General features: G+C 40.7%; 1 protein-coding gene across 1 annotated transcript in view; it reads right to left on the bottom strand.

The window, feature by feature from the left end:
- LOC120946954 (heparan sulfate glucosamine 3-O-sulfotransferase 1-like) overlaps nucleotides 1-27,901 on the bottom strand; it is a 207,478-nt gene that overhangs the window by 79,527 nt on the left and 100,050 nt on the right. Inside the window, exon 2 of the mRNA XM_040361821.1 lies at nucleotides 13,634-13,872. The gene's annotated coding sequence lies outside the window, so the exon portion shown is untranslated. The remainder of the gene's footprint in view (nucleotides 1-13,633; nucleotides 13,873-27,901) is intronic.

Below are 27,901 nucleotides of genomic sequence, written 5' to 3'. Positions count from 1 at the left end.
ACTTTCCAAACTAGTACTCTATTATAGTGGACCTGTATCTAAAGTTTATGTAAAAGGAAACTTTTTTTTTTTATGTAGCACTACCCCCGAAGGAGCTGCTGGTTTTGTTTGGGTCTGTACTCTGGCTATCAACCCCTGAAACTGGCTCAAACCCTCCTTTGGCACAACTGGTATCGGTAAGGATTGTGGAACCCACTGGTTGCCCCTGACTTACCCCTGCTTTATGAGGGATAACGTTACGCCGGACGTACACCTTACGTAAACGGCGTAGCTTACTGCGACGGGCGCAAGTACGTTCGTGAATCGGCGTATGTAGCTCATTTACATATTCGACGTGTAAATCTATGGAAGCGCCCCTAGCGGCCAGCGGAAATATGCGCCCAAGATCCGATGGCGTAGGAGACTTACGTCGGTCGGATGAGGCCAGAATTCAGGCGTATCAAGTATTGAGAATAAGGCGCAGAGATACGACGGCGCACCTGTACACTTACGCTGCGTATCTGTAGATACGCCAGCGTAGGTGTTTTCTGAATCTGGCATAATGGATCGAAAACAGAACTTCTTCTGTTTCACGCCAACCGTAAGATGTCATTCAATACATTCCCATGTGCACAAAAGAGATAATTTGACAGTTGGCCAGTGCATACATGATCTGATTGCCAAATTGGGTTGATAACCAACTTTATCTGTTAACCTGAGCCAAGTCAGGAAGACAGATCTATGAGGCCCCGTACACACGACAGAGTTTCTCGGCAGAATTCACCGAGAAACTCGGTCAAAACCCGGATTCTGCCGAGAAACTCTGTCGTCTGTACAGTTTTGGCTCGATGGAGCCGCCGAGGAGCTCGACGAGAAAATAGAGAACATGTTCTCTATTTTCTCGTTGTTCTATGGGAGAAGGCGGCCCGCCGAGCTCCTCGGCGGCTTCATCCCAAAACTCGACGAGGAACTCGACGTGCCAAGCACGTCGAGTTCCTCGGCCATGTGTACGGGGCCTAAGAGTTTGGTGCTACTTAAAGGGGTGGTTCCCCCTAAAACAAATTTCTAACAATACATTCGTAAGACCCGTTACACTGCGGGTAGGCTGGCTTTTGTTTTGTTTTTTTAGTACATACCTCGATATCGCCATTTCGTCCCTTGGCGGTGGGCGTTCCTAGTTGATTGATGTTCCTCCGACGGGCACATACGTGACGTCACGACTTTCCGAAAGAAGCCGAACGTCGCTGCGCAGGCGCCGTATAGAGCCGACTCTATACGGCGCCTGCGCAATGACGTTCGGCTTCTGTCGGAAAGTCGTGACGCGCAGTATGCGCCCGTCGGAGGAACGTCAATCAACTAAGATCGCCCACCGCCAAGGGACGAAATGGCGATATCGAGGTATGTACTAAAAAAACAAAACAAAAGCCAGCCTACCCGCAGTGTAACGGGTCTTACGAATGTATTGTTAGAAATTTGTTTTAGGGGGAACCACCGCTTTAATACCATAGCACTTACAAGAGGACTTAGTGTTGTGTGCAATCATAGAATGAATGTGCAGATATGATGTATCCTGACTTATTGGATCCACAGCCCATTTTTCCACCAAGATAAGCAGAGCATTAAGGCGGAGTTCCGGCCACAATTTCACTTTTTAAATATAAATACCCCTGTAATATACAAGCTTAATGTATTCTAGTAAAGTTAGTCTGTAAACTAAGATCTGTTTTGTTAGGTTGTTACAGCATTTAGACTCTTTATAAAATAGAAATTGACTGGGGCCATCTTAAGTATGGGCATCATGAAGCCAGACTGTATGACTTCCTGGATTTCAGCCTTGCAGACCTCGCACATGCTCAGTGCTGCACAAGCAGTGTCAGATCAGGTTTCAGCACCTGTGCTGTCCAAGTCACATGATTCTTTGAGACTGGGGAGTGCACAGACTCCTGGAAAGTTACACCGACTACATTCCCAGGAGTCTGTGCGGTGTAGGTTAGGAAGCATTAAGCACCTAGGTGCAGGAAGTGGGAAGATTAACTATTCTGCCTAGCAACAACACTTTGAAGGCATCTAAAAAAAAAAAAAAATTTGTAAAGGACTAATGACATTTTTTTAAAACTACTGATGTAATGTTATATTTATGGGTGGAACTGCACTTTAAGCCTTGTACACACGCACAGTATTTTTCGGCAAGAACCAGCAAGAAAACTGCTGGCAGAGCTTTCTTGCAGAGTAAACCGTGCGTGTGTACGAGGCTTTGAGGTTTCTCGTCAAGAAAATCTAGACGAGATAAAAATAGAGAACCTGCTCTAGGCAATGTTTTCCTGCCGAGAAACCCAAGCGTGTGTATACTTACTACTCCATGGAAACCTGCGCATGCTCGAAATGACTTTGACGTATGCGCAGTAACTTCCAAGGCATAGGTAGGGTGAAGCAAGATGGTGGCGACGGCATCGAATGTGACGAGCACATGCTCGTCGTAGTCGATGACGTCACTGCGTTCGTGCCATTCAAAAGAACAGCGGTTCTTTTGAATGGTGTATCTGTACACTCGGCCGGCAAGAGATTCTTGCCAGGAATCTCGTCAGGAAAAACAACGTTTTTTTTCCTGACGAGAATCTGGGCCGTGTGAACAGGGCTTTAGGCTGAAACATTAGCTGTCAGTACCAAGAGATGAGTGCGGCTAGTTTCAAGAATCAAGACTTACCTACCATAAGACCACTCTGTACACTACCACCCCCTCCCTGCAACTTTAAACTCTCACACTTTAACCCTTTCTTTAACCTTAACCATGCAAATTTAACTCTTTATTGTCATGCTAATCTCTCCTATGTGAGGCTCCTCTGTGGTTGGGACCAACCTTCTTGTGGCACTACTACTTTTTTAAATGGTGTTGTCTACTCTGCTACATACACAAATTATCATTACCATAGGTGCAGATCACCAGCTCTAGAATGTAAAGGGATATTCAGAAATTGCACCATGGAGCTCTAGCAGCAGAGAGTAACCTAAAACATGGCTTGCAGCTGCAAAGTTCTTAAAATTGTTAATTGTTTATTCAGCAGGATTAAGGTGGGTGTTGGTGACAAAGGGTTTGATAAACTGCATCAAAGTCAATGCTAATCAGAGGGAACTGAATATTGCAATGCAAGCCATATCTTTAGCTGCTGAGTGATAAAGCAGAAAAGAATGCACCCTTTTAAATTCAATTTATTTTTTATTACCAGGTAACCTTCAAACTCCTGTCTATGTATTTCATCTTATTAATACTTTATTTCAGAGTAGACATCCTCTGCATTTTTCAGCACAGCAATCTCACTCTGAACAATGGCTGTAACGTTTAATATATTATGAATCAGCAATAATCAGTCTGATTGAAAAAGCCCCTTTGGTCAAGCATATTATGAATTTCACTAACATAAAACTAGGCAATGTCTCTGTGTCTGTCTGTCGGTTTCTTTCTTGCTCTCTCTCTCTCTCTATTCTGTATATATATATATATATATATATATATATATATATATATATACACACAAACACACACTGTATATTCTCATGTATTATTGGTGCTCTCTACAGCAGCTAGAAACCTCAAGGGGCACCCTTAGATCCCCCCCACACTTCTGCGCTTTTTACATGCAGTTTCACGTACAGTAAACAATCATTTAAAAGCACAGGAGACACTGTGATGTTATATCTCAATGATATCTGGATTAGGAGGTAAAGAGAATCTAGAACCCTGTAGGCAAGATTCTAATTTGGCATGACCTGAGCAAATCTAATGCTATTTTTAAAATTATAATTCTAGGATACCCCTATTTTTGTGCGTTAAATTGTGTACACGCGGTCGGAATTTCCCACAAGAACTTATGTTGTCGGAAAAATTGAGAACCAGCTCTCAAATTCTTGTTGTCGGAAATTCCGACAGCAAATGTCAGATGGAGCATGCACACGGTCGGATTTTCCGACAACAAGCTAACATCGAACATTTATTGTCGGAAATTCCGACCGTGTGTACGCGGCATAAATGCTATCCTATTATTTGTTTAAGTTCAGTGCTGACAATGGACATTATCAAACAAACCAACATTTGTGTTACCATTATATTATAAACTAAAGGCTTTGCTAATCCTCCAGCAGTCTGTAGAGAGCATCAGCTATCAGCCGTGTGTTAAGACATGAGACAGGTGAGCCCCCAACAGAGCCTTACAGCCTGACACCGAGATGACATTTCTGCTGTTAAAGGAAGATAATACAAGTGAATAACTGCACACATCCACATCAATGAGAGGTAAGGCTACGCTATTACGATTGGTCCTAATAAAATGACACCCAGGCAGAAGCTCTTCATCCATTTACTGAAGATTTATCTGGCCACTCAACCTTTAAGAAAAGCTAGTAATAGATATTCACATTCAACTTGTTCTGAAATGTTGAAGATGTTTCAAAGCTTATCCAATCTTCTTCTTGAATTCTACTGAGCGTCAGGATCATACGCCACAATTTATATCTATACATACAGTAATGACCTTATTCAAAAAATACCACGGAACGTGATAAGGCAAATGCTGATTGAATTAGTAATGATTGGATTACGGTGACTATGCTACCTGTGTGGAAATAAATGCTGGGGTATGTTCCTAACACTCATTAGAACCAAAGAAGAGGCTTGAATGAGCTACAAAACATAATCGTTCCAGAACAAGTCCAGTTGCATGTGATTGTCCTAACTATACCATGACTTGGATAAATAAGAACCTTTAAACAAGTATTCAAGTAGTTGACAACACAAAACCATCCCATGACTTCCTTCTTAGGGTGTAACAGAAAAAGATGGCAATGGTGCGCTTATTTAATAATGTGCCATAAAGTAATATACTGAAAGAATGAATACGATGAGTATCCAAACATACAAATAAATAAATATATAAAACAAATGTGAATAAAGTCCAACTAAAGCCCAATGGTAGGAGTTAGTTCATATAAAGGTAAACATCTCATATGGATTACTTGATAGAAGAAAAAACATCTATCCAAAAATCGACTGTTAGATTTACCATTAAGTTGGGTAATAATGACAACCATTATCAGCACTTAGACACAGCGGCAACGCTGTAATTGGCGCTATATAAAACATTATTATTATTATTATTATTATTATTTATGAATTGGCCGCTCACCTCCAACAATGATCCAAGGGTCAAACAAGGCTTATCGGATAGTCAGATAAGGAATCCTGCTCATGGATCTGTAAATGCATCCAGGTTCCAGGCGATTACGAAGAACTACATCCAAAACTTGGCATCAAAACATCTTGGGTAATTCCATATATAGAGGAAACAGCTCGCTCCAAGGAATGCCACTTCTTGTATAAATGACGCTCAAAGGAAACAAAGAACAGCCACAGTGCAATATTGCCAAATGAAAAATAAATTTATTTAGTAAAAACACTGCTTACATCAAGAAAGGAAAAAAACGCAGTAAAAAGCAATGGGAGTAGTGACACACAGGCCTCCTCACCGTACTTCCGTTAATCACCACCAGAACTGACGTCACAATGCTCCACCCAACGCGTACGTCACTGGTCATGTGACTTCCTCAGGGATAGGAGCCAAGTGACAAGTGCCGGGTATTTGTACCCCTTCTAACCAATGGGCTAGCCTTAGTGAAGGTGAGTCATCAGTTCATCTGTGTCCAATGTAGTTAATTGGCCAATAAGAAAAAACATCCATCAAGGCCATGGCCACATCCATCATAGCATGTTGTTTGTTTCCTTTGGGCGCCATTTATATAAGAAATGCTATTCCTTGGAGTGAGCTGTTTCCTCTATATATGGAATTACCTAAGATGTTTTGATGCCAAGTTTTGGACGTAGTTTTTCATCTTCGCCTGGAACCTGGATGCATTTACAGATCTATCAGCAGGATTCCTTATCTGACTATCTGATGAGCCTTGTTTGACCCTTGGGTCATTGTTGGTGGTGAGCGGGCAATTCATAAATCTAACAGTCGATGTTTGGATAGACATTTTATCTGTTTTTTCTTCAATCAAGTTATCCTTATGAGATTTTTTGCCTTTATATGAACCAACTCCTACCATTGGGCTTTAGTTGGACTTTATTCACATTTTTTTTTTGTATGTTTGGATACTCATCATATTCATTCTTTATGGCACATTATTGAATACGCGCACCATTCCCATCTTTTTCTTTTACATTTAATACGCAGTGTTTTTTGAGTACACTACTAAGTGGTTGCAGCTAATTAACGGTCACTATACATGTACTATATATTTGTTTCTGAGTTTATTTTCACTATGTTTACTGGAGGCTGATAGTTTATATTTGCTTAAAAATTAGAACATATTAGTGTGCAAGTTTTACACAATGTGGTTTATTTACTAAGGCTGGAAAGTGCAAAATCAAGCTAATTTCTGCATATAAACCAATGAGCTTCTAACCCCAGGTTGTTCAGTTAAGCCTGGTAATAAAACTTGGTTTCTATGCAGAAGTGAACCTGATTTTGCGCTTTCCAGCTTTAGTAAATAAATCCCATTGTGTACTTAAAAATGGGGTATGCCTGTAACACATTCCTTCTTAGGGTGCTGCTCTCATTCAATAACTTTGCATACTAAAGATGTAATCCATCTCCTTATTATAACTTCTTCACTTTCTATTGGCCCTGTCTTTCCCTGAAAGGAAATACTTACCAATAGAGGATGTTACATAGTTACATAGTAGGTGAGGTTGAAAAAAGACACAAAACCATCAAGTCCAACCTATGTGTGTGATTATATGTCAGTATTACATTGAATATCCCTGTACGTTGCGGACGTTCAGGAGCTTATCTAATCGTTTTTTTAAACTATCGATGTCTCCTGTTGAGACCACCGCTTGTGGAAGGGAACCCTCTACAAAGTTTATGGTTAAACCTCTTTTCTTCTAATTTTAATGAGTGGCCACGTGTCTTGTTAAACTCCCTTCCACAAAAAAAAGTGTTATCCCTATTGTGGGGTCACCAGTACGGTATTAAAGTACGGTACGGTACGTTGGCACCAAATGGGCTATTCAAACTCAGCCAGTGCTCAGGATCAGTTCTGCTTTGTCTTTCAGCCTGCCCTGTATCCTGTGATCCTGTTATTCTGTATCCGGTTTCCAGTTGCTGACCCGGCTTGTCTGATCATTTTCTGAACTCCATCTGCACCGATCCCAGGTTGTCCTTGACCTCTGCTTCTGTCTGCTCCCTTTGCTTTTCTTCAACTGATTGGCACCTGACCAGGCTTGCACCCAGACCACGCTCTTGCCTACTGCTCTGTACCTGATCTGTCCTTCCAGCATATAACCCAGCTTGCCTTACTCTGCTTCCTGACACATGTTGCTGTGCCTGCTGTTTTACGGTCTGCTACCAGTGCATGCCTCACCTGCACACTGCTGCCAGTGCCAGCCTGCTACAGTCTGCCATCCACCAGCTGCTTCACTGAACACTACTGACAACCTCTCCTGCCTGACGTCTGCTGCTGGCAAGACCTACAGGCACGCATGCCACTTTGCACTCCTGCGCCTTCTGTTCACACTACTCATCATTTCAGGCTCTGCTACCAGATATGTGATACTCTCCTTCTCATAGAGGTAATGGGAACCAAAACATCAGAAAAAAGAAGATTCATTTTAATTTTCTATTGTGGCCAATGTTTATTCTCTAAGCAGGTGTCGACATCTACATCCGAAAAATGGCTGATCCTCCCTTTCTATCCCTGGCTAATGTAACGGTCTTAGGCCTACTCTCCATGGCAGAAGTCTCCTCAAGTCAAGGTACTCACAGAACATAACAAGATCCCTTGTAATCCTCAATACAAATTGTACCAACCCTGGAAAATTAGCTGTACGTACTAAGATTAGCTGACCTAGGATGCAATGCAGTCACGACTGACTTCTACACGTGACTGGACCAGTCTAATAAACAGAGCACGAAATGTAAAAATAACACCAGTTACAGCCTCCGCTTACAAAACACTTGCCATATAAAAGTTGACACCGAATCCTCCTCATCAGCACCTGCTGCTCACAGTTGTGGTTCCTTGTGATGTGCTCTCTAATTATGTATGGCGTCAGTTGCTCAGTCAAAATATTTCAATGCATATTTTACACAAAGAAAAAGAGACAGAATATTAAATGTACTGTCAGGAGGCCTGCAGTTTAGAGTGAAAGAGTTCTGTTTTCCTTTGGAACAAAGACTCATGACTCTTTCACAAACAGGAAAACTTATCACACACAGTAAAACTTACATTTTCTACAAACTACAAAAATAAAAAAGTATATATGTATGTATATGTATTCACACAAAGGTAAAACTTTGTTAAGCCTAGGTTCAGACTAGTGCGATCTCAGACATTGCATGTGATTTGCACCTGCACCGCAGGTGCCGATCACATGCAATGTCTGAGCAATGGGAGTTCAGCCATACAGTTTGTATGGCTGAACTCGCATTGGCTTCACACAGAAAAAAGTGCATTGACTTGTTTTTCCCCTCACTGGAATAGCATGGGTGTTCTCACCTATGCGTTCTGATTCCTGTACGAATCCACAGTTCGCACTGCGATCAGTGAACCGTTCTGGGGGTGTCATTAACAACGTATTAACACACACAGCGGTTCGCAGAGGGCAGTGTGAACTGCCAGCGGGAGAGAAGCAGTACGGGAACCGGCGCTGTAATTGCACTGGTTCCCAAATCGCACTAGTCTGAACCTAGGCTCAAACTGTATAACAAGTTGAGAGAAACACAAATATACATATGTAGAATGTTCTTTAGTTTTGAGAACATTCATAAAAAAAGGGCATCGCTTGGATTTTTCTGCCTAGTCCTTTGAGATTATGGCCCAGATTCACGTAGAGCGGCGTATATTTGTGCAGGCGTAGCGCATCTCATATGCGCTACGCCGACGTAACATTGAGAGGCAAGAACAGTATTCACAAAGCACTCGCTCCCAACGTTGCGCCGGCGTAACGTAAATTGTCCGGCGTAAGCCTGCCTAATTCAAAGTAGGAAGGAAGTGGGCGTGATCCATTTAAATGAAGCTTGACCCCATGCAAATGATGGGCTGAACGAATGTCGCATGCGCGCGCATGCTCAGAATCACGTCGAATTTACTCCCTAAGATACAACGGCTCAATGCCTATGACTTGAACGTAACCTACGCCCAGCCCCATTCACGTACGACTTACGTAAACGACGTAAAATACGACGGCTGTTCCGTCGTCCATACCTTTGCATGGGTTGCGCCTCCCTATAGGTGGAATAACTTTACGCTGGACGTACGCCTTACGTAAACGGCGTATACTCATGCGACGGGCGCAAGTACGTTCGTGAATCGGCGTATCTCGTCATTTGCATATTCGATGCGTAAATCAATGGAAGCGCCCCTTGCGGCCAGCGTAAATATGCGCCCAAGATACGATGGCGTAGGAAACCTACGTCGGTCGGAGTAAGCCAAATTTCAGGCGTATCTTACTTGCAGAATCAGGCGCTGAGATACGACGGCGCATCCGTGCACTTACGCGGCGTATCAGTAGATACGTTGGCATAAGTCTTTCTGAATCCGGGCCTATATTTTTTTTTTTATAGAGAATAATATAAGATAGCTTCTCTGCTTAAAGTTCAACTAAGGCAAAATAAAAAATGACCTATATAATGCTGTCTGTCACTAGTATTAACAGTCATTTTTTTTTCATCAGTTGATTCTGACAATAAATTTATGTTATTATTTTTACACTGCCTTTAACAGGGTGAAAATGATGTTTGTTCTGCAGTTAAATAGCACAACAGCGTTGTCACCCTGTGGACAGGATCGTTTTAGATGCTTAGATACTTGTTCAGCAATTGAAGGACCCACAGGGATTAAACCTTTGTTAAATATTTCAAAGTAAAAAGTATTTTTTAAAGGGTCCCACAGGAGTACTGCTATGCTATGCAGGTAACTTTTTCTTTTTCTTTTTTGGCTTTTGTTTTGTTTTTTATTATTATTATTTTTTTTAGGGAAAATCATTGTTTTAAAAGTGCATGGGAAAAATACCATGCTGCATGCATGCCTGAAAAACATTCCAATTTATCACGTTATCATATGTATTTTCAATGCTGGCAGTGTGACTTTTAGCATGATGTTTATTAGCGCACATTCACGATATCTCCCTTAATCAGAAAAGTGCTGAATACATATGATGTATTTTAGCAGGAGCAGTTACAATATATGTTATAATAACTTCACTACAACAGTGCAGCAATGCTTTAGTGTTTAAACCGATAACAAATTGTTAGGACAGTTTTGCAGCACATTTAATCAGAACAATCTGTCTTGGAGTCAGCCCTATACTGTAAACCCCCCCAAAAAAACTTGGCACACATATAGCCCCAGTTCTCCTTTACAAGTGTGCAACGTTTGCTGTCTGGGGGACCTACGGCCAGGGAGCACCGATTTTTCAAAACCGGGTACCCTTCTATATACTCCCATGTTAAACGTAAGTCTAGTCATGGACACAGTGAGGCATGGGCACAGTGAGGCATGGACACAGTGAGGTACAGTGAGGCATGGACACAGTGAGGCATGGGCACAGTGAGGCATGGACACAGTGAGGCATGGGCACAGTGAGGCATGGGCACAGTGAGGCATGGAAATGGATAACCTAGGCTTATACTCGAGTCAATACGTTTTCCCAGTTTTTTGTGGTAAAATTAGGTGTCTGTTACAGCTTGAAAAATGTGTTATCTCCATTACAAATGCTACTTTTACTCCCGTCTCATACTTTTTTCTGAGCAAGCGCGGGTTTCTTAGCATACACACGCTCGAGTTTCTTGTCGGAAACCAGCCCGACCAGGAACTCGACGAGCCAATTTGAGACTCCCGTCGAGGAAATAGAGAACTTGCTCTCTTTTTGGCTCGTCGAGTTTCTCGACAGTTTCCTCGACGAAAATGTACACACGACCGCGCTTTCCTCGGCAAAAAAATATCTCCCAGCAAGTTTCCTGTGTACGAGGCCTCAATCAAATGTATGCAACAGGGAGTTAGTGTCTGTGTGCAGGCGGTCACCAATTGTTGAAGTTAAATTCTTTGTCACTGCTAGGTTATGCGCTAGCTATTATCAGGGCCAAAGTTGACCCAGCATAATAATGAATAAAGGCTTCTTTTAACAACTAAGCATCATGTACTAGCTGTGCTTCCTGCTTAGTAGTGCAGTAATTTGCTTTGCCGTTGTCAGTCTACAGCCAGAACTTTGTAAGTAGGTTTGCACAGAAAACAATACAATTTAGATGCCTTATTTTGTAATTTACTTTAATGCACCATGCTGACATGGAAATGGCTGCTAGAGGAAAAAAATGTACTTATCCGGGTATGAAATATGTTCCTGGAATTATAATACATCTACATTGTAAATTGCTTTCACCATACAATAATAACTCGGAAGAAGTATTTACTGAAAATCCATCATAATTCCTCTTCTTTCACTCTTTCATCTTCAAACCACATGCTGGCTACATTGGTTCTGTAAACATTTTAGATAAAGCGTTATAGGAAATAAACATCTGGTAAAGATCCAAAAATCAAATCTGTCCTTCAATGGGAGAGATGCCTGGAGGGACCTCTTCTCCTACACCTTGCTCTTCTTTCTGTAGATTAGTGGCGTCACTAGCGTTACATGGTGTCAACCCCCCCCCCCCCCTAACAAATTTTTATCAGGACAGTATGAACATTTTTTTTTAATTAATTACATTTATTTCTTGTGCACTTGCTGTGAACTTACTGTTCCCCGGAGGACAGTGAAGAGTTAGCAGGACAACAGCACTGCACAGGACAACCGAAGCAAGGAGGGAGGCAGATTCTGGCTAAGTACATTCTAAACTTAGTTTCTTTCTCATCCCTGCAAGCTCCTCCTCTGTCAGGTCTACTATCTAGCCTACCACAGAGCCTTGCAGTAAAGACGGAGAAGAGAAGGCTAGTAATTTATTTTAAGTGTCCACAGAGTGACAGCAGGACAGGCAGTAGGGCACTAAGCAAGCTAGCGCATTGGCTGCAGCTCTCCCCCCCCCCCCAGCCTGCCACAGTACTCTGTCCTACCATTGCAGAGTGACAGCAGTAGACAATGGGCAGGCTAGATCATCAGGCTCTCTCCTGTCTAGCCTTCCAAAGTGCCCTGCAGAGCGCTGGACTGGCTATTTTGGGGGCAGCAGTGCACAGTCATGGTGCACACCCCAAACTGGCCCCTGTAAATGATGCGGTCAGAGACGGTGCACCGATCCGTGCACTGTCACCAATGGGAGTGACACCATGGCGGTCGGATATCCCTTCCTACTTGATGGTGTCACCCTTCTGGTGGGTGGCACCCAGATGTGGTCCGCACACCCCATAGCAACACCACTACTGTAGATTTCACTTCAGCTGCCTTTTTGGACAAATAGTGGACTTGTTCTTTCAGAGATAAAGTTAAATGTAAACATTAACAATGAACTTTGTTGTTATTTGGTCCCTTGTGGTCTGTTAAATAGACCATTGAAAGTGTTTTGTTATATCTGTTTGACAAATAAAAAAAAAATACATGTTAAATGTTAGGTTTATGATTAATCTTTTTAATCAGCACAAGGGACAATACTTACATTGAATGAGGAGTATTCCTTGTGCTGGTGGCTGCTGTCTTCATTTAAAACATCACCTCTTTGAACTACAGAACACCATCTGCTATCTTATAAAGAGAAGGGAGTAAGGCCTCGTACACACGACCGAACATGTCCGCTGAAACTGGTCCGCGGACCAGTTTCCGCGGACATGTCCGACCGTGTACGGCCTAGCGGACAGGATTCCTGGCCGGGCGGACAGGTTTCCAGCGGACAAAAGTTTCTTAGCATGCTAAGAAACTTGTCCGCTGGAAAGCTGTCCGTCGGACATGTCCGATGGTTAGTATGACTCATCGGACATGTCCGCTGGTTATGACGTAAAACCAGCGGCCCGAAATCCCGCGCATGCGTCAAATTGATTCGAGGCATGCGTGGAAGCATTGTACTTCCATGTCAGAGAACATCGGTGTCTTATACGTCACCGCGTTCTCTGTCCGTGGGGATTTTGGTCTGATGGTGTGTGCACACATCAGACCAAAACCTCCCAGTAGACATGTCCGATGAAAACGGTCCGCGGTCTGGTCGTGTGTACGGTCTGGTCGTGTGTACAAGGTCTCAGAGTCCTAAAACAGTTTCTGTCCTAGGGTGATAACAATTCTTCTCCATTGATATAGTACGGCAAGTGAACGTTGCCACCCTGGTACAGAAGTGTGTTACTGGTAGAATCACTAGATGAAAATAAAGGGTAAAAAGGCTTGAAAATAGAAAACTAATGCAAATCTAAAGACTGGGTAGTTGCAATAGAATACATTTTTGGTTCTTGGGTTTAGATACACTTTAATTTTTACTTGGCAAGGAGATGCTGTTATATAGAATAAACTAGACATGAAATCCTCCAAATGAAGCAAACAGATATTGTTAACTATGTACCATTACCCAGTTGTGATTCTATGTTTTACTGTATGTTGACAAGGTGGAAATCCACTTTACTCTAGCATTTCAACATATTCCCTTATCTTCTTTGTAAAGGAAATTATATGTGCAAAAAAAAAACATACCTGTGTTGGTTTTTTGGCTTAAAGACTTTGACGCTATCCACCCCATGCTGTTCATTCAGTTTGGCAGAAAATGCCAAACTATTAATAAAGCCCAGTCCCAGAAGCGATTTTGGTCTTTAGGTCGCGTGATGTCAATTACGGCTTTCTTCCCCAGCCGAGGGCTGCACCACAGTCTTGCTTCTGTAGTTCTGCCAGATTTCAGAGACAGGGATGGAGCAAGAAAACAGTATGGTCTCTCCCTAGAAAGTCAAATAAAATGATTAGACATAATAGAATTTACAGAGTAAAAGCAAAGAATGCATATAAGACACAAATTAATTTGAAATTTAAATTAATATTCACTATAAGAACTAATTATATCAAGTGCCCCTTAAAGCGGAGGTTACATTATACATTCAGTATACCTCAAACATGTACAGTATGATGTTTTTTTGGGGGGGTGTGTTCATACGGTATTATCGGTATTTTCCTCCCGGCTTCCGGGTACTCGCTCCCGCGGGAGTGGACGTTCCTGTGCAGTGCGGCAATGTCATCTAGGACTTCGCCCATATGATTGACGTGCCTGAGAAAAACTCCCCCCGGCAGATAAGGCGCGTCACGACTTACCGAAAGTAGCCAAACCGCAAGTCGGCTCTATACGGCGCCTGCGCACCGACTAGGAGCCGTGTAGAGCTAACTGCGCAGGCGCCGTATAGAGCCGACTCGCGATTCGGCTACTTTCGGAAAGTCATGATGCGCCTTATCCGCCGGAGGGAGTTTTTCTCAGGCACGTCAATCATATGGGCGAAGTCCCAGGTGACATTGCGGCACTGCACAGGAACACCCACTCCCGCGGAAGCGAGTACCCGGAAGTCGGGAGTAAAATACAGATAATACCGTATGTACACCCCCCCCCCAAAAAAAAAAAACGGCATACTGTACATGTTTGAGGTATACTGAATGTAATGTTATATACTTGTTTTTTGGTCGAACCTCCGCTTTAAACTGAAACTATAGCATTTAAAAAAAAATATTTACTGAAGAGACATACTGGGGTTTCATAGTTTCATGGTAAGTAAAGTTCAATAAAGACAATACAGTAGCCCATCCAGTTTAAGCTTTGTAGATGTGGCTTTGTAGGTGTATGTGTGTCAGTGTCGATAATCATTTCCCATATCCCTGTACTGTATGTTGTGTTCACTAAAACGCATGTCCAAGAGTCTTTTAAAAATATCAATAGCTAATAGTTTGCTAGCTTTGGGTTGATTTACTAAAGGCAAATATACTGTGAACTGCAAGTGCACTTGCTCCACAATTTAGTAAATGAGGTAAAGCTTCACGTTGCAAAAAATACCCAAATCACATGCAAGGAAAAAAACAACAACATTTTTGATTGAACATGGTTGCATGGTAGAGATCAGCAGAACTTCCTCTCATTTCAGAGCTTCACTTCAGATCTAGAGCAACTTTACTTCCAAGTGCACTTATAGGGGGATATTTACTAAAGCTTTACCTGATGTAACGTGTAACGGCACTTTGTAGAGTACACAGTCTATTTGCCTTTAGTAAATCAACCTCATAGTGTCCCGTTTTAGAGAAAGTAAGAAATAGTTTAACCCCAAGCTTTTGTTGCTGTCTGTGTCTGGTGTGGGAAATTACCCTCCACTTCCTATAGACATGTCATGAAGGGAAAGGAAGTTTCTCCAAATGTCCTCTTAAGCTGGCCATAGATGGATCAAAATGTGTCCCGTTCAGCAGAGACTGAATTCCGATCCATGTGTGGGCGTCCCTGTTTGACAAAAGTCGATCATTAGATTGACTTTTGTCGAAAACAGGAATGTTGGAAAACTTTTGTCGATCAGGGTGTGCAGCTGCTGTATTCTGAAAGCAGAGAGTCCCGCTGTCAAAGTACAATGCCCCAGTGGGGAAGTTGTTATATCCACCTCGCTTGTGTGGATGGAGGAATTCATGTTTTTTTTCCTTCAGCTCACTGGCTAAACAAAAATACTCATCTTTGGTCAGCTTTAAAGGGGTTGCAAAGGTAAAAGTTATTTCAAAAGTAAAAGTTATTTCACCTTAATGCATTCTATGCATTAAGGTGAAAAAACATCTCAGCATTAGCACCCCACCCACCCCCCGTTTACTTACCTGACCCTTCGAAAGTCCCGTGCCGTGAAGGTTTCTCAGTCGGCTTCTCGGGTCATTCATTGGTTTATTGAAAGCAGCCCAGCCATTGGCTTGTGCTGCTGTCAATCACATCCAATGATGTGGCACGCCGGGGGGCGGAGCCGAGTGATACAGTGAGCGTCTATGGCTGCCGGCTGTATCACAGGAGCGCACCCGCAAGAACTCATCACCATGCAAGCTCGAAGGGGATGAGTTCTTGCGAGGGGGAGCCGAGACAGCCGTCAAGGGACCCCAGAAGACCAGGTTCGGGGCCACTCTGTGCAAAACAAGCTGCACGGTGGAGGTGAGTATAACATGTTTGTCATTTAAAAAAAAAAAAGTTCCTTTACATACCCTTTAAATGTCTGTCACTGAAACAATTGCCCCCCTCAGAAAATGTACCCCTTACTTATGTTCTAGCAACAAATCCAAATTTAGTTTTTTTTAATGTTTAGACAATGGTCACCAGGACAAACTGAGAACATAAATCTATCCAACAGAAACAATGAGAGCAATAAAAACCTTTCAGGGGTTACACCCTTCTTTATTCTTAAAAAGCTAAATGTTATAAGTTTAGATACACTCTAAAGTGTAGGTCCAGCCCTTTTTCTCATTCTGAACAAAGTAGGGTAGGATTGTTGGGTTTTTATAGCTGTCCAGGGCTGTTATGCCACGTACATACGATCAGATTTTTCGTTGGAAAAACCTTGGATGACTTTTCCGACGAAATACCGCTCAAGCTTGGCTTGCATACACACGGTCATACAAAAGTTCTCTGAACTTTCGTCTGTCAAGAACGCGGTGACATACTAAACTACTAAACAAGCTAAGAAAATTAAGTTCAATGCTTCCGACCATGCGTCAAATTGTTTCCAAGAATGTGTCGGAATTTTGAGCGTCGGAATTGCTAGACAATTTTTTTCCGTCTGAAAATTTGAGAACCAGCTCTCAATCTTTTGTTGGCAGAAATTCCGACAGTAAAAGTCCGGTGGAACATCCACACGGTCGGAATTTCCATTCAAAAGCTCACATCGGACTTTTACAGTTGGAATTTGTACGGGGGGCATAAGAGATTTTAATTGTAATGTGTTAAACATTTATATATTTAGGTTTGTCGTGGAGTCATTTTGCATTCATAAGAGATTTCTACCTATTTACGGTCATGGTGACCAATTTCACCATAAAGAAAGTGAGAGTAATATAAACTGAGAAAAAAGTTGTAGCTTGAGTTACACTCTAAGATATACAAGCAACAAAGCATACCTACTCATAATAAAGCCCTTAAACAACTCTTAGGCCCCGTACACACGACCAGTTTCCTCGGCAGAATTCAGCTTCCGACCGAGTTTCTGGCTGAATTCTGCCGAGGAAACTGGTCGTGTGTACACTTTCAGCCGAGGAAGCCGACGAGGAGCTCGACGAGGAAATAGAGAACATGTTCTCTATTTCCTCGTTGTTCTATGGGAGCTCTCGTCCCGCCGAGCTCCTCGGCGGCTTCAGTGCTGAACTGGCCGAGGAACTCGATGTGTTTGGCACGTCGAGTTCCTCGGCCGTGTGTACGAGGCTTTACTTCAACAGCCCAGTGCTAGGGCCTCAATAGCCAACAGAAATTGTGGCATTTGATTGCTTGGTGGCAGGGACAGGGATTACCTCAGGCTTTGAGCACATATCCATGTGCACAATGTGCCCAAAATACCCTAGAAATAATTTTTCCTGCTTTTCAGAAATAATTAAAAAGTCTGTATAATTTATATATCAGGTTCCTTTTGAAGTTGGCCAAAACATGCAGCTATAAGGACGCACTTCCACAGACTGGTTCCTAAACATGTTTGTTTGGATCCCCTAAGCATGCATGTTTTTGCCTACACATGGGGGAGAGGAACCTCAGGTGTTAGGTGATGTACGGGATGACTGTCTGTTTCAGCTAGAATAGGCCAGTTTGGGTAAGGGCCTGTGTTGACGGGCTTTGGTCTTATGTCCAAAACATCCATTTGAGACTCTTCTAAGACCATCCAGATTTAATTGACCGATATATTTGATCTGCAGTTGAGCTCCCATTGGCCTGCATTTGACCTGCTTTAAGCAGGTTTTCTATCCCTACAGATTTTCAGCAATACAAAACCCATCTGAAGCAAACGAAAGCCGATGAAGGGTCCAACAGTCATGTCATGTCTATGGTCAGCTTAAAACAAATTAATTGATGTAAAAATGAACATCTTTTGTTCTGCCATTTCATGGACCCAGCGAGAAGATTAATGATTTTTTACTAAATATTACAAATACAGTGCCCTTTCCTGTCCTTTGAAAGTTAAGACACAAAGAGCAACACAGACAGTCTGCTGCCACCACCCGAGGCTTAAGCCTTCTTATCTATTCATTAAGCAGTTGATTTTGGCAGCAGCCCGGTTGGAAAAAAAAAAAGTATATTTCTGTAAATAAATCTGTTGCATTCTTGTTCCAGACATTTCATAATACTTGGCTACTGAGCTCCGCTTTTTCCTGTTTTTTTCTCTCTGAGTTTCAGGTGCACAATTAGCAAAAATAAATCTGTTCTTCAGTACAGGATTTGGAACATAGCTTAATATTTACATGGGAGACTTTAAAACCTCCAGTTAATTAAGCATTTAAATATTTGTAGAATGGAGATTTCACTTCCCTAAGATAGAGTAAAATGAGATAAAAAATGCATTATCAAAAACAAAGTATTAAATGCTTGTGTCACATTTTATAAAATGTATAGATAAACTTTATTTCATTTAGAGGGATGTTTCACAATTTTGAAGCTTACAGATTTTGCTTTGAGCATTGAAATGTTCCCAATGCAGATGCAGAGATGATCTACTGTCTGCTGGATAAAAGGATTTTGCAAAAGAATAAAAAAATCGAAAATCCCCAGTTTGATTTGCGCTCCTCTATGTAGAAGTATTACTCAGTTTTGCCCAGGCACAGTTTGTAAATTTTCTCAGGTGTTATTGTAACATTCCCCATAGCACTAGTATTTTCAGGAGGCCTACATCAATGATCTGGTACTTGCATGCTTTTTGCATTTTTCAGACAGACAGGCTCTTTAGCAAGAACTAACGACCTATACTCGATACGCTTTTTAACATATGAACAAACCCATAGCAGCTAAAGTGTAGAGAAATACACTTTCAGTACAAACCTCCACACATTACCATATGTTTTATCCCTTTAATATACTGCAAGTGCAAAAAAAATTACATTGTTCTCATCACTTCCTGCTTGGGCGACAATTCACTGCTTTTGATGCTGTGAATTTTTAACCAGCGTGGTCAGCCTTGCCTGCTGGATTAAAGAACTCCACATATCCACCACCCCTCTCTGTCCCTACCCATTGACTCCCAAAATCCTCCATACACTTTGTGCACAGAAAAGGCTCTTGGGAGATGTAGTTCTGGGAGCATGCTTAACTCTCAGCAGCTGTCCTTACTAGTGTTGCTCACGAATATTCGCATTGCGAATATTCGGCTCGAATATAGCATATTCGAGAAATCGCGCTATATTTCGAATTTCGCGGTGAATATTCGCAATTCCGAATATTCGCATTTTTTCAATTTGATTTTTAAAACAGATCACATCCTATCGACGTCTAAAAGCATTGCTGGTATGATTAGAGACCCTGGGCAGAGTAGCTAAGCTGAGGCGATCCTTTTATGTTGCCAAATTGAAAAAAAAATATTGCGATTTTTCGCTATTGCGAATGCGAAAATAATTGCGAATTTTCGATAACTGTGGTAGGAGAACTCTGATTGTCTCTGATGCAAAAGGGGGGGGCTTTGTGTATGTGTATGTTATGAATATTTGTATGTTTGATATTATTATTTTTTGTAAGAAGGAAAAAATTGCGCATACCTTAAAAAAGGGGAGAATACAGCAGCAACTCAAAAATGTTATACAACATAAATTAATACAAGACAGAAAATGGAGTCGCTCTACAAGAATAAAAAATATGTCTAGTGACAAGACATGTGGGCAAATTATAAAATAAGCAAGCGCAAATAACTTGTGAAATATACAGTGAAACAAATATATAAAGAAATATAGTCCCAATAATAGAAAAATAATCTTTCATAAAAATGTCTTTGATATGTGAAGTGAAAAAAAGTCCAAAGCATGCAGCATGAACGTGTTCAATCTTTAAGGTGTTTGATTGACAAACGGCTGTGACAGATGGATAGAGTAAAGAATCACCACCAATGCAAAACACTTTTTATTTTCTATTGTAAAATATCAAGAATATTCTGAGCCAATCAGAGTGCTCCTTCTGCATTTGCCGAATATTCGCAATTATTTTGTATTGTAAAATATCAAGAATATTCTGAGCCAATCAGAGTGCTCCTTCTGCATTTGCCGAATATTCGCAATTATTTTGTATTGTAAAATATCAAGAATATTCTGAGCCAATCAGAGTGCTCCTTCCGCATTTGCCGAATATTCGCAATTATTTTGTATTGTAAAATATCACGAATATTCTGAGCCAATCAGAGTGCTCCTACAGCATTTGTCGAAATTGCGCAATAAATATCGCATTCGCATGTTGCGATATTTCGATAAAATATCACGAATATTCTGAGCCAATCAGAGCGCTCCTCCAGCATTTCTCGAAATTGCGCAATAAATATCGCATTCGCATGTTGCGATATTTCGATAAAATATCACGAATATTCTGAGCCAATCAGAGCGCTCCTCCAGCATTTCTCGAAATTGCGCAATAAATATCGCATTCGCATGTTGCGATATTTCGATAAAATATCACGAATATTCTGAGCCAATCAGAGTGCTCCTACCGCAGTTATCAAAAAATCGCAATTATTTTCGCATTCGCAATAGCGAAAAATCGCAATAATTTCATTTCGATAAAATATCACGAATATTCGAATTTAGCGAATATATCTCGAATATTCGAATATATATTCGAGATATATCGCGAAATCGAATATGGCATATTCTGCTCAACACTAGTCCTTACAAGAATTGTACAAGCCTGGCAATGATGTTACAGGGAGTAATAAAAGCCTATTGCCACAGCAACAATATAAAATAATAAAATAATCCTGGGACATGCTCTAGAAGAGGTTTTGGGATAAATTACGATAATGCTGGGACACACTCTTTAACCACTTTAGCCCTTGAGGGTTTGGCTATTTGGCCATTTTTTGTGATTCGGTACTGCGTCACTTTAAAGGAGTTGTAAAGGAAAAAAATGTTTTTCATAATAAGCATCCTTTACCTGCAGACATTCCTCTTTTCACTTCCTCATTGTTTGTTTTTGCTCAGAAGTTGCTCTATTTCTTCTCTGTTCTCTTCCTGCTTGTCTGATTGTTACTCACCATCGTGAAGGGAGGCTTTACCGCGGTGGTCAGTGACGTGCTCGCCCCCTCCTGGGAACTACATCTGTGCGGCAGGACGCTCTCTACGTGTTAGAGACTTCAAGGAGGTGTGAATTACTGGGCGTGCCACAATGCATAGTGTAGTTCTTACATGAACGAGCAATGCAAACCAGGAAGTGAATGAGAGAACAGAAACTAGAACGCCGGAGGTGATATAGATGAAGGAATTTAATGGGTATTTACTTGTTTTTTAACAGAATCATTACACTATTCTGTCCGTCTACCTTGCAGACATTAATTTTAGGCAAAAAATGTTTTCCTTTACAACTCCTTTAATTGACAATTGCGCGGTCGTGCGACGTTGCACCCAAACAGAATTGATGTCCTCTTTTCCCCACAAATAGAGCTTTCGGTTGGTGGTATTTGATCACCTCTGCTTTTTTTTTTTTGCACTATAAACAAAAATAAGCAACAATTTTGAAAAAAATTCAATATTTTTTACTTTTTGCTATAATAAATATCCCCAAAAAATATTAAATTGCTGCCACCAGGGAAACCAGAAGAACTATCATCCCCATTGGAAGATTTCCCCCTCTATTCTTGCACTGACAACATTTCAAAATGTTGGATTTCCTTTCACATTACGTGATAAAGATCACCAGGATGAATAGAGGTGGTACATTTTCCCTAATAGGGGCAGAGCTAGCAATTAAAACAGTGGGTCTAACCCCTGATCACTATTCACATACAAAAAAAGTTTTGCTTTTAAATTATACAAGTCAACTATGCAATTCTATGAATTTCCCCACACCTCAAGAAACCAATGGGTGAATCTTGTAGCTAACTGCTAATTAAATACATCCCCTATACTTTTATAATGACAAAAAATATATATCAATGCTATATGCATGTATAGTAGCAAGCACTGGTATATATTTTGTTATAGAAGTCATGCAGCCACAGAAGAGTAATAAGGACGATGCTCTGGCAGGTAGTAAAATGTAGGCCTAAAATGCATTTTTGGACGGAGGGAGAAACCTTTTAAGGCCTCTTTCACACAGGTGGCTGAGAAAGGGGGGACTCTTTCACAAGGGCTCATGATTTTACCATCCCCTGACCACCCGCCTAAAGCCTACACTGTTCACATACAGATTTAATATGGCATGTTGAGTTGGCACGTGACACCACCTGTCAAACTCGCTGATTCAAGTCAATGGCGCTACACCTCAACCAGCTCATGGTTGCAGGCCCTCCTATTTAAAATTGCAGTTCACGCAACAACTGCTTACCCATCTCTTTGAGACGCCAATCCCCCTATCCCCTAAACTATTTTTGCTAGGCATCTCCCAACCCCGCCTGGCCAAGCCGTACAAAAAACTACTTAGGCACATACTAACGGCGGTTAGATGCTTGATAGCCCTTAATTGGAAAAAACCCACACCCCCATCCCAAGAAGCCCTTTACGCTAGGGTCAAGGATGTGGAGTTGATGGAGCGGATGACGGCTAGGATACGCAATGGCATGGACGCCCACAATGAGGTCTGGAGTGAGTGGCATCGACGGGAGGATACACCGGGGGCGGACGAGGTGGCAGACGCGGTAACTTAAATCTCCCTTCTCTTTCTTTTCTTCTTTTCTCTCCTTGACTCCCCTCTCCTCTTATACAACCTACTGTTTTGGTGTCACTGTTGACGCCAGAGTATAGAAAATGGTTTGATATGCATAGTTTGTTGACATGACTGGTGGTAGAGCTAGCTCTTAGAATAGGACCCTATGGGCCGGAAGCTTAACTCCCCCTCTACCCATATAGGGCAAGGGAAATATTTGTATTTCTGGATAAGTGTCTGCTTTGGTCTTTTATTGCCTGCATTTAACTGTATCCTGTGAACTGTTTTATATAAATAAAAAACTGTTATTTGAAAGAAAAAAAAGAAAATTGCAGTTCACCAAAAAAATACCTGACAGGGGCTGATTAGCAGCATCCTGCAAAGCAATCCACTGCAGATCGCTTTTCAGAAAATGAAAGTGTGAAATTAGCCTAAATCTGTATGTCGAGTTAGAACTGAATTATTTCAGCAAACTGTTTCCCTACTAAATATGCAATATTTTCAATAATTAATAGGCACATAATATCACTGTACATCCTGCATACAGGATATCCTCCCACACCATCGCCCCATGCAATAATTACAGGCAATATCGTGTCAGCTATATAAATATTATTCCGGTCTCATTGTGTTGCAGCACAAACATCTTTTGCATATCTGAGAGAGTAATATTCACTTGTTACCTCATCATTAATACTAAACAGCGATAAGGGAATGTTTACCATTGGGGCTTGGTGTTCTAATGGTGTACAAACAAATATGCATACAAATGAGTAATTAATTCTTTATGGATTGTCGATGCCAGTTATGGAAATCCTGCTACATGAAAAACATTGTAGGTTTATAAAACTTTTGAGGATGTGAAAGTATTTTGTCTATAGCAAACAATCAGCTCAACTGTCATTTATCTTGTACAAGCTGTAAAATGGGAGTTAATGATTAATTGTCTGTCTTGCAGAGGAGCAATACATTTATGTAAAATTCTAAAGTGCATATATTTTCAGTTAAAGTTTTTTAAAGACAACATTTTTGGGGGGGTTTGGTTAATGTAAGGGTGGTCAAAGACGGATCAATTTCCTTCTCTGCAACCACGGGTTCCCCTATCGACACTCCACTATTGTCCAGTGGGGGAGCCAATCAGCGGGTTTGGTGGACTCGATGTCCGCCGGTCACCCGCAATTGTTTCCCTCAGAGACAGAACGGGGATCTGCCTGTGTAAACAAGGCAGATCTCCATTCTGAGAGGGGATGACACACAGATCCTCTCTTCCTACTTTGCAGGAAGATGGATCTGTGTGTGTTGTCCCAGTAAGTCCTTCTCCCATACAGTTAGCAAACACACAGAGGGAACACAGTTAACCCCTTGGTTGCTCCTGTTAACCTCTTCCTGCCAGTGTCATTAGTACAATGTCAGTGCATATTTTTAGCACTGATGCCTGTAATAATGTCACTGGTTCCCACTGGTCACTGGTTCCCCAAAAAGTGTAAAAAATGTCAGTTAGGCGTCTGTTCTGTCCACCACAATGTCGCAGTCCTGCTAAAAAAATCACTAAAAAGCATTATAATAAAAATGAAATAAATCTATCCCCAAAAATATGTAGCAGAATAAATATTTGCCTTAATTGATGAAGAAATCAGATGTCTTTATTATTTTTTTTATTGGATGTGTTTTATAGCATAAACTAAAAAATATTGTTTTGTTTTTTTCTCCAAAATTGACAGTCTTATTTTGTTTATATCGCAAAAAGTTCAAAACCACAGAAGTGATCAAAAACCACCAAAAGAGAGCTCTATTTGTGGGGAAAATGTGACATCAATTTTATTTGGGTACAGCATCGCATGTCTGTGCAATTGTCAGCTAAAGTAATGTAGTACTGTATGGCAAAAAATGGTCTGGTCATTAAGAGGGTACAACCTTCCGGGGCTGAAGTGGTTAAGGGAAGCTTAGACCCCTTGTCAAGCTTCTATTGTTTTCTTGGTCATTGCTAGAGAGAGTCACTCTTTATTTGTCATGATGATCATTGTCACTGAGATAGAAAGTGAGGAAAAAATAAATAAATAATGTTGAGTGTTCACCCGGGCAAGTGGTAAGAGAAAATTCCCCAATGTGGACACCGGTTCCAATGATAAAGTTGGCACTTCTGGTTGTAGGAAGACAATGCTATGTCCCGAATTTAGCAATCTAAATGTCATTTAGCTAAGATTTCCATCCACTTAAAGCAGATCTGTAGTTGCCATGGTGCTGCACATGTGATCAGCTATGACACCAGCCATTTAATGTCTTGAAAGTTTGGTTAGGAGCACAAGTAGTTCACAGCATGACTTAAATCTAACAAAAAACAAATCGGAAAACATGGCACTGAGAAATTTGGGCATTAAACTAACCCCAAAATTAGAAAACCTCCATAACCATAACTCCTGGCCATTGAAAAAGACCACAAAAATTGGCATTCCAAAAAGTTATCATGGTTTGGTAGAGCCACCATTCTTAAAATTATGGCTCTACCCCGACTACTCTACCTATTTCATGCCATACCTTTAGACATACCACCCACCTTCTTTAAAAGATTACTGATAGCCCAAATACATTTTATCTGGGCAAACAAATGACCACGCATCCAACTGAAACCATTAAATCTTCCCAAACCAAAAGAAGGAATGGGAATCCCTGACTTTAAAAAATATTATTACGGCACACTTGACAAGGATAATAGATTGGCATTACCACAACAAAAACAAAGACTGGGTAGATCTTGAAAGATCCTGGCCTACTCTGCAAGCACGATATTTGCCCTAGTCAAACCCTACAAACTATCCAGTATCAATCAAAAAACACCCATTAATAAATACGACCCTTTAAATATTCCATAAGATGGCGACTATACATAAACTCTCTAATTACCCAATCCTATTAACCTCAATAATGAATAACCCCAATTTTCCTCCTGGACTAGACAACAAAACTCTGTTTTAAAAAGATCACCTCTGCTAGCCTTACACTGTATTCATAATGGAAACATAAAAACCTTCTCAAGCTTAGAGAAAGAACCCGATAAAAATACTCTACCCTTCTCGTCATACCTGCAAATACATGATTCCATTGAGAATAACAAACGTAAAGACATATTGTCAAGAACCCTTACAAATTTCGAACAAATATGCTATGACCAAAAACCTTTACGAAAGGCAACCTCAATGTCTAATAACTGGATCTCTCAGCCGACCTCCGACTCTCTGGATAAATTTGTGAAGACGAGCTTCAAGTCCAAATTTCAGACGAACAATTGGAAAAAGCTGCGGTTTTCACCCATAAATGTTCTCTGAGTACTAGAATTCAAGAAGTTTCATATAAATTACGCACTCAATGGTACATTACTCCCACTAAAATAAAAAGCTGATCTCCACAAGAGTCGGATGTTTGCTGGAGATGCAATAAAAGTAAAATAACTTTTCTACACATCTGGTGGACCTGCAAAAAGATCCACACATTTTGGGATCAGATTAAGTCTTGGATTACACATATTACCAATACGCAACTTAAACATGATATAGCTTGCTGTCTACTACATGTGAACATTTTTTCCTATAGAAAGTACAAGAAATCTCTGTCACGTCACCTCCTAAACGCAGCTAAAGCACTAATACCACCTTTATGGAAAACAAGAAAAACTCCATCCTTTAAAAGATTGGCTTCTAAAAGTCAACTCTATCTACCAGATGGAAGAAACAATTGCCATTAAAAAGAAAACACAATGCAATTCCATAGAACATGGAGGCTTTGCAACTTATTCACCCTCTCAGATTCCTTTAAGAATCTAATGGAGTCATAGAAGTGTGTACTAGACCATCAAACAACAGATTAAACATAATATATAAACTTTAGTCAAGCGTATAATGTCACTACCAGCATATTTGTCAGAATGATACCCTACTCTTCTTCTCGGATTACCATCACCATTACAATTATTACTACTGTCACGAATATCAATATCTCTTAAATTATCTTTAAACCTTCCCAATCCCTCATTTCACAATGACATTACCTATGAAAAGCTACAAAATTATTTATTATCCTGCCAATCATATTTTGTTTCTTTCTGTATTCCTATATGATAATAATATTTGATTACATGATTATATGTTAAATCAAAAATGTAAAGTTATATGCCAACCTTACTGGTATTATATCTACCACTGTTTATACATACTGTTTATACATATATTTTTTTCGATTTGAATGTATATGTAGAATGTTAACCTTATTGTATTCTTTACATTTATTAAATAAACCGTTATTGAGAAAAAAAATGTAAAAATGTAATAACAATGAACGTGTTTAGTTTTAAGGGTTACATACAGAAGACAGTCTGATGCACTGTTCCAACATTACAGTACTTGCATCCAACGTGCACCTGTAAACCTGTATTGTCTTAGGGGCATCATGAAGACATTTTCAATTCCCTACAGGAGTCAAATATATTCCTATTTGCTCCTTAATCCAATCTTCCATTCCTCGCTTTTTCCAAGTGTGTGTGAACACATACGTTTCATGATTCTCGAACTCATCACTCTCACCACCATACTCTCAAATTTATCCTGTCAGTCACTTAGGACAGATTTTCTACATAGTATGGTAGGAAAACAAGGGAAACCATAATGTACATGTTGCACATTGTTATCATTCATTACCTTAAAAGGTAGTCTACAGATACTAGTAATTCTCAGTTAACCACAGTCTTCTTTTAACCACTTAAGGACCGAGCCTGTTTTTCAGACTCAGTGTTAAAAACAAGTTTTTGTTGCTAGAAAATTACTTGGAACCCCCATACTTTATAATTTTATTTTCTAACACCCTAGAGAATAAAATGGCGGCCATTGCAATTTTTTTTATATTGTGAAAGATAATGTTACGCCGAGTAAATTGATACCCAACATGTCACGCTTCAAAATTGCGTCCACTCGTGGAAAGGCGTCAAACTTTTACCCTTAAAAATCTCCATAGGCGACGTTTAAAAAAATCTACAGGTTGCATGTTTTGAATTACAGAGGAGGTCCAGGGATCAACTTTTTGCTCTCGCTCTGAGGATCGCGGCGATATCTCATATGTGTGGTTTGAACACCATTTTCATATGCAGGCGCTGCTCACGTATGCGTTCGCTTCTGCCC

The sequence above is a fragment of the Rana temporaria genome, chromosome 8, assembly GCF_905171775.1.
Source record: "Rana temporaria chromosome 8, aRanTem1.1, whole genome shotgun sequence".
Lineage (NCBI taxonomy): Eukaryota > Metazoa > Chordata > Amphibia > Anura > Ranidae > Rana > Rana temporaria.
The sequence above is the reverse complement of the archived record's forward strand: the minus strand, read 5'-3'. Positions and strand labels throughout refer to the sequence as shown.